Below are 15,415 nucleotides of genomic sequence, written 5' to 3'. Positions count from 1 at the left end.
TCAACAATAACAAAACCTGAATCAATAGATGGTGTGTCTATATTATCAGCATTAATACTGTCAAGCCCATCGTCCAAATATTTCAGTTGTTTCTTCGAAGTACTTGGAGTAGTTGAAGCCGATTCAAGTGTTGTATCACTTTGTATTTCAGTATTAGCAGAGTTAATCCTTTGGCGAACCGCGTTCCATAAAATTTACGTTTTTTAACACCGAACTTCTTAATTCTTCCCACTGCTCTCAAGTGGAATAAGAAACTCTGCGCACAATTATTTCGCTCTAAACAATATATTCGTGCCAAAACAACAGCAAACAATAACTAGACTCTTCATATAAATAAAAGACAAGCAACTGTGAAGCTTTCACAGGTTAGCCAACTTAAGGGACTAAAAAGTCATTAAAACAAAACAAATGAGAACAAAACTCTATTTTTAACAGAGCTGACTGTGTGCCATTGGGACGTAGTGGTGCGTGCAGCCACTTTTAAATTCCTCTAATTTTGGTACTTTCTGTGGTCCATTTCCCTGGAAGTAAACTTTTCTCATTCAGAAAACCACAGATAATTTTTTCAGACAAAAATTAAAAAGTAGATTTCTTGACAGTTATTCATATACAACTCCCCTTAATTTCATTTAACTTTCTTTTGAATCCGTTAGTCGTTAATTAAGTACCTACTATTTATGACACAAATGACGCCGCTGACAAGTTCGGGTGATGTAGGAGTGTGGCTACGCCGGTGTGTGCACAATTGATGGGAACATCCGAGCGCGACCAAGAATAACTATTTGCGGACCACGATATTATTGCACTTGGCCTCCTGTGACCATTGCTGGAAACGCGGCGATGTTACAATAGTTACAATAAGCAAGTGCAGTGGTTATGAAGGAAAATGCATCATGTTGTGAGTGATATCAAGATAGTTGTGCATACAATAAGTGGTTTAGTGAGTCCACGTAAAATATCACGACAAAACGGCATGATAAGCCGACCAAAGTGCCCTCACCCCAAGTGCAATAATGTTGACTAATAGCTGTTGGCTGTTAATTGTTGCTCGTTCACTGAGTTCATGTTAAGTACTACATTTTGTTAATGGATTGACTATGGAAACTAAATCATGTCTGGAAATGTGTAATGACAATCGACTGGAAGTAGTAAGAAAACGAATAGAAAAAGTTGTAGAAGAGGGTTTGAGGTACGAAGCTGCCGAAAAGTTTAAAAATCAAGATACTTTTTGCAGCGATGGCAGAAGCAGCAACAACGAAGACAAAGGTTTTTGTACCGGTACGTCTTGTAACGCCGGAAATGCATATCCTCCTATTTCCATCTATTGTGCTATTATTTTCTTTCCTTGCTTTGTTACCTCAAGATATGACATTTCTGTCTCTTTGTATATTGTAATTGTTTTACTGTTATATATATATATATATATATATATATATATATATATATATATATGTCGATGTATAATTGGTTTGTTTCGTAAATATTATTTGTATTTTTACGCTGGGTCTTGCCTAGGGAAGACTGCTATCGAACGATTACGTCGATAGGTCGTGTGAAGAATCAAAGTGTGTAGGATCTTTGGGAGTGTTAACTCTGCCGCGTGGAGCGCGGGCTGAGCAGAGGGAGTCTGGCTGGAGTAGTGCGGTTGAGCAGGTGTGTTGTGTGACGCTCCCGCGAGTTGCCGCGCTTTCGGGGTTTGGCAGCATGTAATTGCGCTCGACTTGCGATGATAGTTTCTGACATGGTGTCGCGGACGGGAAGCATTAGCCGGAGGACATCAAGAGCCCGTTTCGTCTGGTGACCGTGTCGAGAAGAAGGCGCGCCAACATCCAGCTTCTGCAACAGCGACGGCCGACAATGAGTGACTGTCGCCACCTCCTCGATCGACGGCTTCAAACCTTCACTCAACCAACAAGGAAGACTGGGAGCACGTAAAGTTTTAGAACTGTATGGCAGACCTCAGCTTTTCAAACTGTACCATTTTCGTAACTATAATTACAGCAACTTAGCATGAACATTTGTTGCTCATTGTCCCAATTGCATTACCAAGCAGGGTCCCTTCCTTTTCCGGAATGAACCCGAGTGTCGTTGAAATTCAAACGCCAGCATTAAAGTAATATAGCTAACTCGTTTTCACTGCTTTAATTTCAAAATTTGGTTAAAGTATTTATAGCTGGCTACACTATTTAGATTACACAAGCACAAATTAAGAGTGCGAGTTTTGTTACCATATTTTAGCTTACCTGTGACTGCAGCTCAGCTTGGTACGTACTAAATTTTACTATTGTTAATTGTTCGGAATCATTTAATTCAAGTTCAAAGTTAAATCTCTTATTTCTAAATTGCGTAGATTCAAATAGTTTTTGAAATGATTGTTGAGGTAGTCCAAGACTAACCGTATTTTACTGAATTTCGATGTGCTTCAGAAAGAAAGCTCACTATTAACTTCAGTCACTAAATTAACTTTCGATTTTCCGGTTTTATTAATTCTTTTGCTAAATTACGTCAGGGTGTAGCGAAATTTATTACTTCTGACAAACTTTCAGTTTTCACACTACACGTGTCAACCTTCAGTTGCCACGCTTCTAGTGCTAATTATATGTGTAATAACCTTTCTTTTTCAGTTACTATAGTAATTGTCCTTAGGACTGGCAACTGTGATTTCCCCCAAATCTCAAATACCCAATTACCGCTAGTTAATTGTTAACGTAACGGCTGCACATTTACTATCTTTATTAACTTTACCCCTTTTCAAAATTAATTTCCACCAGTTTCATTAGCACATTTCCTTTCATTTAGATGTAACCCTTTCCTCCCTCTTTACCGACAGGTTAACTTCGGTGACGATTGCTTTTCCAAAACTCCCATTAGGTACACGCGGTTTCATTTTTCACTGTCATTAAGGTCGGTAAGTGAGGGGGAGGTTACAGTCTCTCACTCACTCTAAAGAGAAGCCTCATAGTAAAGCTTATTTAAATATGTCTGCTTGTGTCTGTATATGTGTGGATGGAGATGTGTGTGTGTGTGTGTGTGTGTGTGTGTGTGTGTGTGTGTGTGTGTGTGGGCGCGCGCGAGTGCATACCTGTCCTTTTTTCCTCCTAAGGTAAGTCTTTCCGCTCCCGGGATTGGAATGACTCCTTACCCTCTCCCTTAAAACCCACATCCTTTTATCTTTCCCTCTCCTTCCCTCTTTCCTGACGAAGCAACCGGGGGTTGCGAAAGCTCAAAATTTTGTGTGTGTGTGTGTTTGTGTGTTTTTATTGTGCCTATCTACCAGCGCTTTCCCATTTGGTAAGTCATGGAACTCTGTTTTTAATAAATTATGGATATAATAATGATCTAAAACTACTGGCAGCAACCCATCAACAACTCAACCAATTACTGAAGGTAACAGAAGTATTCAGCAATGATATAAATATGGCTTTTGGAACAGACAAATGTAAGAAAAATAGCATAGTCAAGGGAAAACACACTAAACAAGAAGATTACATATTGGATAACCACAGCGACTGCATAGAAGCGATGGAAAAAACAGATGCCTATAAATATGTAGGATACAGACAAAAGATAGGAATAGATAATACAAATATTAAAGAAGAACTAAAAGAAAAATATAGACAAAGACTAACAAAAATACTGAAAACAGAATTGACAGCAAGAAACTAGACAAAAGCTATAAATAATTATGCTATACCAATATTGACCTACTCATTTGGAGTAGTGAAATGGAGTAACACAGACCTAGAAGCACTCAATAAACTTACACGTTCACAATGCCACAAATATAGAATACATCACATACATTCAGCAACAGAAACATTCACATTAAGCAGAAAGGAAGGAGGAAGGGGATTCATCGACATAAAAAACCTACATTATGGACAGGTAGACAATTTAAGAAAATTCTTTCTAGAACAAGCAGAAACTAGCAAAATACACAAAGCAATCACTCATATAAATACATCGGCTACACCACTGCAACTTCATAACCACTTCTACAACCCTTTAGATCACATAACATCAACAGATACAAAGAAAGTAAATTGTAAAAAGAAAACGCTACATGGCAAGCACCCGTATCATCTAACACAGCCACACATCGATCAACACGCATCCAACATATGGCTAAGAAAAGGCAATATATACAGTGAGATGGAAGGATTCATGATTGCAATACAGGATCAAACAATAAACACCAGATATTACAGCAGGCATATTATTAAAGATCCCAATACCATAACAGATAAATGCAGACTTTGCAAACAACAAATAGAAACAGTAGATCACATCAAAAGTGGATTTACAATACTAGCAAATACAGAATACCCCAGAAGACATGACAATGTAGCAAAAATAATACATCAACAACTTGCCATAAAACATAAACTAATAAAACAACACGTTCCCACATACAAGTATGCACCACAAAATGTACTGGAGAATGATGAATACAAATTATACTGGAACAGAACCATTATAACAGATAAAACAACACCACATAACAAACCTGACATCATACTCACCAATAAAAAGAAGAAATTAACACAACTAATCGAAATATCCATACCCAATACAACAAATATACAAAAGAAAACAGGAGAAAAAATTGAAAAATACATCCAACTGGCTGAGGAAGTCAAGGACATGTGGCAGCATGATAAAGTTGACATCATACCAATTATACTATCAACTACAGGAGTCATACCACACAATATCCACCAGTACACCAATGCAATACAGCTACATCCAAACGTATATATACAACTACTGAAATCCGTAATTATTGATATGTGTTCAATAACCCGAAAGTTCCTGAATACAATATAACATATACCGTACAGTTAAAAGGAAGTCACGCTTGATGAAGGTCCGCGTCACTTTCCATTTTTAACCAGACCTACGGTCTGAGAAAAATAGAAATAATAATAATAACAATAATAATAAATAGAATACAAAGTCATAAATACAGACATTATACCATTCTTGTATAGACCACCAAATAACCCACAAGTCGAAATAACAATAACAACTATCAACACAATCATACACAACAAAAAAAATGAAAATGGAACTATGGAAGAGTTACAACTACTGGTTTATGTAGGAGCACTCACTACACTAAATATACACACTAGGCAGAGATCAGAACCAACCAACACACAGAAGAAACCCACAAAACCAGCATGGCAACACAGGCTACAGACCAGAATAGAAAAACTGAGAAAAGACATCGGACAGCTAACACAATTTATAAGAAATGAAATGTCAGACAAAAAATGAAAAAGGTTAGGTAAAATCTCACAACAAGAAGCGATATAGCAATTAGATGAAAAGAAGCAGAAATTACAAGCACTGGCCAAACGACTTAGAAGATACAAAAAAAGTGAAAATAGAAGGAAACAATACCAAACATTCAACACAAACCAAAAGAAATTTTACCAGACAATAGATAACACACACATTAAAATAGACAATCCACCAAACATAACAGACATGGAACACTTCTGGAGCAACATATGGTCAAACCCGGTACAGCATAACAGGCATGCATGACGGATACAAGCCGAAATGGACGCATACAAGATAATACCACAAATGCCTGAAGTGATAATTTTGCAACATGAAGTCACCCAAGCAATTAATACTACTCATAATTGGAAAGCCCCTGGAAAAGATAAAATAGCAAATTTCTAGCTAAAGAAGTTCACCTCAACACATTCACATCTAACTAAATTATTTAACAGTTACATTGCGGACCCATACACATTCCCTGATACACTTACACATGGAATAACTTATCTGAAACCTAAAGATCAAGCAGACACAGCAAACCCAGCTAAATATCGCCCCATAACATGCCTACCAACAATATACAAAATATTAACTTCAGTCATTACACAGAAATTGATGACACATACAACACAGAACAAAATTATAAATGAAGAACAAAAAGGCTGTTGCAAAGGAGCACGAGGATGTAAAGAGCAAATGATAATAGATGCAGAGGTGACATATCAAGCTAAAACTAAACAAAGGTTGCTGCACGACGCATACATTGATTACCAAACAGCTTTTGATAGTGTACCCCACTCATGGTTACTACAAATATTGGAAATCACACATTTGCTATACATGGATGATCTAAAACTACTGGCAGCAACAAATCAACAACTCACCCAATTACTAAAGATAACAGAAGTATTCAGCAATGATATAAATATGGCTTTTGGAACAGACAAATGTAAGAAAAATAGCATAGTCAAGGGAAAACACACTAAACAAGAAGATTACATATTGGATAACCACAGCGACTGCATAGAAGCGATGGAAAAAACAGAAGCCTATAAATATGTAGGATTCAGACAAAAAATAGGAATAGTTAATACAAATATTAAAGAAAAACTAAAAGAAAAATATAGACAAAGACTTACAAAAATACTGAAAACAGAATTGACAGCAAGAAACAAGACAAAAGCTATAAATAATTATGCTATACCAATATTGACCTACTCATTTGTAGTAGTGAAATGGAGTAACACAGACCTAGAAGCACTCAATACACTTACACGATCACAATGCCACAAATGTAGAATACATCACATACATTCAGCAACAGAAAGATTCACATTAAGCAGAAAGGAAGGAGGAAAGGGATTTATCGACATAAAAAACCTACATTATGGACAGGTAGACAATTTAAGAAAATTCTTTCTAGAACGAGTAGAAACTAGCAAAATACACGAAGCAATCACTCATATAAATACATCGGCTACACCACTGCAATTTCATAACCACTTCTACAACCCTTTAGATCACATAACATCAACAGATACGAAGAAAGTAAATTGAGAAAAGAAAACACTACATGGCAAGCACCCGTATCATCTAACACAGCCACACATCGATCAACACGCATCCAACATATGGCTAAGAAAAGGCAATATATACAGTGAGACAGAAGGATTCATGACAGTGAGACGGAAGGATTCATGACAGTGAGACGGAAGGATTCCTGATTGCAATACACGATCAAACAATAAACACCAGATATTACAGCAGGCATATTATTAAAGATCCCAATACCACAACAGATAAATGCAGACTTTGCAAACAACAAATAGAAACAGTAGATCACATCACAAGCGGATGTACAATACTAGCAAATACAGAATACCCCAGAAGACATGACAATGTAGCAAAAATAATACATAAACAACTTGCCATACAACATAAACTAATAAAACAACAAGTTCCCACATACAAGTATGCACCACAAAATGTACTGGAGAATGATGAATGCAAATTATACTGGAACAGAACCATTATAACAGATAAAACAACACCACGTAACAAACCTGACATCATACTCACCAATAAAAAGAAGAAATTAACACAACTAATCGAAATATCCATACCCAATACAACAAATATACAAAAGAAAACAGGAGAAAAAATTGAAAAATACATCCAACTGGCTGAGGAAATCACGGACATGTGGCATCAGGATAAAGTTGACATTATACCAATTATACTATCAACTACAGGAGTCATACCACACAATATCCACCAGTACACCAATGCAATACAGCTACATCCAAACTTATATATACAACTACATAAATCCGTAATTATTGATCCATGTTCAATTACCCGAAAGTTCCTAAATACAATGTAACATATACCGTACCGTTAAAAGGAAGTCACGCTTGATCAAGGTCTGCATCACTTTCCATTTTTAACCAGACATAATGTCTGAGAAAGGAAAGAAATAATAATAATAATAATAATAATAATGTATTCATCTCTGTATATAAAAGGCAGTGTCTTGACTGACTGAGTCGTCATCATCATCTAGCCCAGACTGCAAAGTATAGAAACTTGAAATTTAGAGGAGGTGTGGATCATACTGTAGGTGTCGTTTAGTGATTGAGTTTTTGAAATTTTTTGAAAAATGTCATTAAGGCAATTTTGAAGATAGATGTACGATAATTGGTGTTTGGTTTCTGGATCAGAATTAGAGAAATATTTTTGGAAATTTAACCCTATAGACATAGTGAATGAAAGGTTTTTTTTATAAATACGTAATTATTAAAAAGCTATCAAAGTATTTTTAAAGCGACATCAATGAAAATTTAAGTTTGGCTTCTCAGTTAGAAAAAAAATGTGTTTAATTGTTTTTGGAAACTCAGCCCCTAAGGGGGTGAAATATTTTATGAAAATGTTTCATTGCAAAAGCATTTTTGAAGCTAGTTGGTGTTTGGCTTCTCAGTTAGAGATGAAAAAATATGTATTGAACAGCGTATTTTGGAAATTCAGTCCCTAAGGGGGGAAACAAGGGTCAGACTGATTCACTGACTCATCATTGCCTGGCCCAAACTGCTAAGGATACAACTTGAAATTTGGAGAGGGTGTGGATCTTATGCTGCAGGCATCGCTTAAGAAGACATTGACTGGAATTCCACTCCTAATGGGTGAAATAGGGGAGAAAAGGTTTTGTGAAAGTATATTGCTGTTAAGGGAATTTTGAAGTGAGAAGTACGAAAATTGGTATTTGGTGTTTCAGCATTTTTGGAAATTTGACTGTGGTTGAAATTTTTTGAAAATAAATAATTATTAAATAACTACTAAAGGATTTTCAAGGCTACTTCTTGGTTAGAAATAAAGCAATATTTGCTAGAGGATTAAAGTTGCTGTCGAAATAAGTCCACACGAACACAATAGTCATGATTAACAAAAGCTTTGGACTCCAGCAGCTACCATAATCTTTTTGGCCAGAAGTACATTCGCAAAATACCATGCTTATATGGTCTTAAATAGCATGAAAAGCTTATAAGTTGTTGCAATTTCTGAACAACATAAAAATCTCTGTACTTACCGCCATACAGTCTACGTGAGTGAAGCAGAGGCTTAAAGCCAGTTATTTATAAAAATTCAATTTGCATATCACTGGTGTGGAAGGATGTAGGGCACTCTATTTCATCATCATTGGAATACTGGCACAGTATAATTATGACGTCACAACTCAAGATAGCCAACTTAGAATACTGATGGGAAATAAAAAAAATCGGTGGGAAAATTCATTGTTTTCCTCTGGCTGTGAAGCATGGGAGTTGGGGAGGGGTAGATGCTGTTAATCCAGCATTAGAGAGTAGTTGTAGCCAGTCTCATCAATAACTGCTGGATGTAGAGAGGATATTTTCGCTATTAGTCTAGCAGTAGACAGTTGCTCCAGCCAGTCTAGCCAATAGCATTATGTGGAAAGGAAGGGATATAATAACAGAACAGCAAAGTATCACTGAAGTGCAAGGGAGTAGCCTCCTGCCGATCTACAAAGCGAGTAACTGCTGGGAGGGACATAAGGAAGGGCAATGACATTAGGACAGTGACCCACTGTCCCAGTGCAGCTATATATTTTTTTTCTCCTTCTTTATTGTGATTTCACGCCCCTGCCCCATATAGGGCAGGGGAGGGCTGGCAGTGGCACAATCCGTCACTCTTCAGTCAAGGGACATTACAGACGTGAGAGGATGAAACTATATACATATATAAAAGGCGATAAAAGAACATGCACAAAAATGTGGGAGACAATGGGGCAAAAAATATATGCTTACACAGAGACTTTCTTGAGGAGACACAGTTTAAAAAGGCCACATAAGAACATAGTTTGCAATGTACATAGCATGTAAAATACACCTAAGCCTCAAGCACAAGATAAAAGTTGGTCACAGTATTAAAAATCCACACCAGAACGATGGCACTATTAAAACTCAGTGCTGCTACGCTGAAGTTCCAAAGAAAACTGGTATAGGCATGCATATTCAAATACAGAGGTATGTAAAAAGGCAGAATATGGCACTGTGGTCAGGTGTCAGCGTGTGAACCATTCAATGAAACATCATCGATATGGGCTTTCAGAGTCGAAGGTCCACTCGTGTACTGTTGATGACTGCGCGACACAAAGCTTTAGGCCTTGCCTGGGTCCATCAACACCAGTATTGGACTATTGATGACTGGAAACATGTTGCCAGTCCCATGAGTCTCGTTTCAAATTGTATCGAGTGGATGGATGTCTGTGGGAATGGAGACAGCCTCATGAATCCAAAGACCCTGCATGTCAGTAGGGGACTGTTCAAGTTGGTGGACACTCTGTAATGGTGTGGGGCATGTGCAGGTGGAGTGGTATGGGACTCCCAATACCTCTAGATATGACTCTGACATGTATGTAAACATCCTGTTTGATAACCTGCATCCATTCATGTCCGTTGTGCATTCCGACAGACTTGGGCAAATGCAGCACGACAATGCAACGTCCCACAAGCCCAGAATTGCTACAGAGTGTCTCCAGGAACGCTCTTGTGAGTTTAAACACTTCCGCTGGCCACCAAACTCTCCAGACATAAACATTATTGAGCATATCTGGAATGTGCTGTTCAGAAGAGATGTCCACCCCCACATACGCTTACGGGTTTATGAACAGCCCTGTAGGATTCATGGTGTCGGTCCCCTGCAGAACTACTTCAGACATTAGTTTGAATCCACGCTACATCGTGTTGCGGCACTTCTGTGTGTTTGCGAGGGCCCTACATGATATTAGGGAGTTGTACCAGTTTCTTTCAGTGTATAAATCCATGCTTCCTATATACAGGAGTCACATAGCAACAGCGTTGGGGAAAGAAACAGACTGATATATATTTAAGAGTTGCACCCTAGCCAACAGAAACGTGGGAAATATGTCGTACAGTATTTTTTATGAGTGTAGTGCTCATTATCTTACTTGAACATCATATCTCAAGAGGAAAAGCTGGCCAGTCACTTCCAGGCTATTCCCGTGTCATATACCAAGTATACTGTGTAGCTGAACATCAACCAACAAGGGCCATTCTTTGTACCTGTCCAGTCATAACAGGCTAAGCCACAGCTTCCAGTCAACTGAGTCCTCGTAAACACACCTGCTGCTGGCCATGGACCAGCATTGCTGTCTCCTAGCACACTGTGAGACAAGCTAATGCCACTGGATAGAGTTCTGACTCTAATTCTCTGTACAGTGTTGACTCCCCAGTTTAAAAAAATCCACTTTACCCATTGCAAGACATGGATGTGGTCCAAGTCCTCACACTTCTCTTGTGAAATGTGGATTCCTCCCTTTTGAATGCATTATTTTCAAAGACAGAACAAATTGGAGCATACATGCATTTTCACATCACTAAAGTATCGTTGGTTGTTGTTTCTGAGTGTGAAAATCCTGTACAACAGTATGGCATAGGCTCTTATTTCCTGTAACTATTCTCTCATCCAGTAAAAGAATCTGTTCTTATCAGCTTAATATCTTTTATGTCCTGCATCACAGGACTAGAAATTTAAACTTATCTTTGGCTCATGACAGAATGCTAAGAGTATACTCTACCTGTTACAGGATGCCTCCTCACCTTCAAACTCTCTTAAGGTAGTCAAATACTTCAAGATAGACAAAAAGCAGCTCAGAGTTGTAAATATCAAGTTGATACTACATATCACTTTATAAATTTGGTAATGTAAGTGATTTTATTATGATGGCTGTCTCTCCCTGTGTAGGTGGGAGATTGAAGTATCATTTAAAGATTCACCACAACAACAACAAAACCCTTATTACTGCTCCAACTCATGAATCATATCGTGGCACTCTCGCCCTCATTTCTATCTACCCAGCAGCACATCATTGATATCAAAGTGAATGAGGAATTAAATTGGTCATGAGAGTCCCTTTGGATGGTGAATATTTTTTTTTCTTGCAGTCAGAATATACCTGCCGAGTAACTGTTGGGTTGCCTTGTCATGCTGATGGAAGTAAGTCACTTAGAATTCTGGTATACTACTATTGCTGAGACCTGTCTGTGAGGGCAGGATTATGTTTCTTTTCTGCCCCACGATGTCTCCACCTCCATCCCTGCCACTGCCACTGGTTTGCATGCGAACAGCCGCCATCGCCACCACCACCACCACCACCACCACCACCACCACCACCACCACCACCACCTGGTTGTAAATGTCTGCCCACATGTCAGGACTATACTGCTCCTGGACCACAAGCCACCACTCACTGTGCTGGACAGCTGTTAATGATTCCACACTAGCAATGACTGTCCTATCCTTCTCAGAACCATTGTGCACTTAAATGTCACTGGGGTAAATATTAGGATTCTGAACAAAGTGCTTCCTCTCCTCCTACCTACAAACTGAAACATTTTGAGGTGTTTTTTCAAGGTATGCAGGAAGGTTGACCTAGTGAACAATTGCAAAGTACCTGTCTGCTGACCACCCCATCCCATAATGTATGAGGCTGCAGACCTGGTTTTCCTTCTGAATACAATCCTGTAGAAGCATTCCTATTGGCTCCCACCAAATTAGTGGCTGGATGCTTTGAGAACTTAAATGGGAATCACTGGAGATAACTTGACGTTCTTTTCAAGGAACACTATTGAGAAATTTTAGGGAACCAACATTTTAAGGTGACTGCAGGACTCTGCTGCTGTCAACATACATTTCGCGCATGGACCATGAAGATAAGATACAAAGCTATATGTATTGTCTTTCTACCCTCGCTCTATTTGTGAATGGAACAGGGGAAAAAATATGACTAGCAGTGGTACAGGGTCTTCTCCACCACAAACGTACAATTGTTTGCAAAGTATGCATATGGATGTAGAGATAAATTTAGTCTACCTATTATGATGTCATTCCATCCATTTATGGGCACAAAAACTCACAGAAGAATGTTTTCTCCTATTTATCAAGAAAACAAAGGACAGAACTGCTGCTGATAACTGTCTGTCAGTAAAAACCATTGTATTAGCCTCTAGTTTTCTCACTGCACTCACTTCACAAGATGTATGTGAGAGGCTGTAATATGTTTGCCCAAAACATTTAGAAGAAGTGGTATAGAGCTCACTCTCAACTCCCCTTTTGTCAGAGTATCGCTTACCCACCCAATTTTTACAACTCTTCCAGGCTGTGATTTATTGCTTTTGAATCCACCTGCTTTTGAGGGCTAAGAGTCACAACCGCCTGCTAATTTTCTTGAAACCTTATCACGTTCAGACAGCACTGTTCCATTAGTTAGAAGGCTTTCTAGTCCCCCACCTGCCACTAAGTAGAGAGCTATCACAATGAGGAAAAGTAGCATACTCACGGACAGGAAGAAATTCATTACTGTGCAGAGTATATGAGGACTGACAGAGAAATTCTACACTTACATTGACATCTACAAAAATACTCCACAAGCCACCTTATGGTACATGGCGGAGGGCACCCTGTACCACTACTAGTAATTTCCTTTCCTGTTTCACTTGTAAACATAGCAAGAGAAAAACGGCTGTCTATATGCCTCTATATGAGCCCTGATTTTTCAAATATAATCTTCGTGGTCCTTACACGCAACATTTGTTGGCAGTAGAATTGTCTGTCATTCAGCTTCAAATGGTGGTTATTTAAATTTTCTCAATAGTGTTTTTCAAAAAGAATGTCACCTTTCATCCAGGTATTCTCATTTGTGTCCTGAAGCACCTCCAAAACAATTAAGTGTTGTTTGGACCTACCACTAGCAAATCTGGCAGCCTACCTCTGAATTGCTTCTATGTCTTCCTTCAATCCAGCATGGTATGGATCCCAAATACGTGAGCAGTATTCAAGAATAGATTGCACCAGCATCCTATATGTGGTCTCCTTTACAGGTGAACCACTCTTTCCTAAAACTCTCCCAATAACCTGAAGTTAACCAGTCACCTTACCAACCACAGTCCCACATGTTCGTTCCATTTTTATTGCTTTGTAATGTTACACCCAGATATTTAAATGACTTGATTATGTCAAGCAGGACACTAATACTTCTGTAACTGAACATTGCAGATTTGTTCTTCCTATTCACCCGCCATAACTTAAATTTTTCCACATTTAGAGCTAGCTGCCATTCATCACATGCACTAGAAATTTTGTCTAACCCATCTTGTATCTTCCTACAGTCACTCACCTTTGACACATTACTGCACACCACAGTGTTATCAGCAGACAACCACAGTTTGCTGCCCACCCTGTCTGCCAAATCATTTATGTATGTAGAGAACAACAGTGGTCGTATTACACTTCTCTGGGCCACTCCTGATGATACCCTTGCCTCTGACAAACATCACCATTGATTACTTAAGAAGTTGTCGAGCCACTCACATATCTGTGAACTTATTCCATATGGTGGTACTTTCATTAACAGCCTACAGTGTGGCACCATGTCAAATGCTTTCTGGAGAGCTAAAAATATGGAATCTGCCTGTTGCCCTTCATCCATAGTTCGCAGTATATCATGTGAGAAAAGGACAAGCTGAGTTTCACACAAGCGATGCTTTCTAAAACCATGATGATTCATGGACATAATCTTCTCAGTTTCAAGAAAGTTTATTATATTTGACCTGAGAATATGTTTAAGGATTTTGCAGCAAACCAAAGTTGGGGATATTGGTCTCTAATTTTGCAGCTCTTATATACTGGAGTCTAATGACCTTTTTTTTCCAGTTGCTTGGGACTTTGTGCTGGGTGAGAGATTCACGATAAATGCATGCTACGTAATGAGCCAATGCCATAGAGGACTCTTCGTAAAACCAAATTGGGGTTCTGCACGGACCTGGAGATTTATTTGCTTTCAAACCTTTCTATTGTTTCTCTATGCCGGGATGCTTGTTACTATGTCATCCGTATGGGAGTCTGTCTGATTGTCAAATGATGGTATGTTTGTATATTCTCCTGTGTGAATGATTTTTTGCACATGAAATTTAAAACTTTGACTTTGGTTTTGCTGCCTTCAACTGCCACACCATGCGGGTCAACAGGGGACTGGATGGAAGCCTTAGACCTGCTTAGCGATTTTTATGTAGGACCAGAATTTCCTCGGGTTCTGTGCCAGACCTTTTGCTAAGGTGTGAAGTGGTAGTAGTTGTTTATTGTACGCTTCACACACAAATCTTTTCACAGATGCAAGAATCTCTACTAACCTAGCTTGTGGTCATTTGTGCATTCACTTTTGTACGGGGAGTGCAACAGCCTCTGGTTCCCCCACATGTTCTGCATTTCATTAATAAACCATGCTTTACTCACTTACTAGGCACATAATTCTTTAGACCACAATTTACAATCTGCTTAAGCTTTGCCCATAATTCCCTTATGATCTTACTGGAACTAAGTGATGTCGGTTCACTGTCTAAGTGAGATGCTAACAACTGCTTATCTGCTGTATCTAGCAGAACCACTCTCCTAGCTTTCTTGACTGATATACTAACTTTGGTAACCATAGTTGCTACAATGACATCATGGTCACTAATTCCCTTTTCTATACTGACACTGTCGGCAAGGTCCAGCCTGTTTATAGCTAAAAGGTCAAAGATATTTCCATTGT

General features: G+C 38.6%; 1 protein-coding gene and 1 pseudogene across 1 annotated transcript in view; both read left to right on the top strand.

The window, feature by feature from the left end:
• Positions 1-15,415, top strand: part of LOC126090072 (UDP-glycosyltransferase UGT5-like) — a 166,208-nt gene that overhangs the window by 74,881 nt on the left and 75,912 nt on the right. The window lies entirely within an intron of this gene.
• Positions 11,270-11,430, top strand: LOC126096626 (U2 spliceosomal RNA; annotated as a pseudogene).

Source organism: Schistocerca cancellata, chromosome 1, assembly GCF_023864275.1.
Source record: "Schistocerca cancellata isolate TAMUIC-IGC-003103 chromosome 1, iqSchCanc2.1, whole genome shotgun sequence".
Taxonomy (NCBI): domain Eukaryota; kingdom Metazoa; phylum Arthropoda; class Insecta; order Orthoptera; family Acrididae; genus Schistocerca; species Schistocerca cancellata.
Note: the sequence above shows the minus strand (reverse complement) of the source record. Positions and strands in the feature narration are given on the sequence as shown.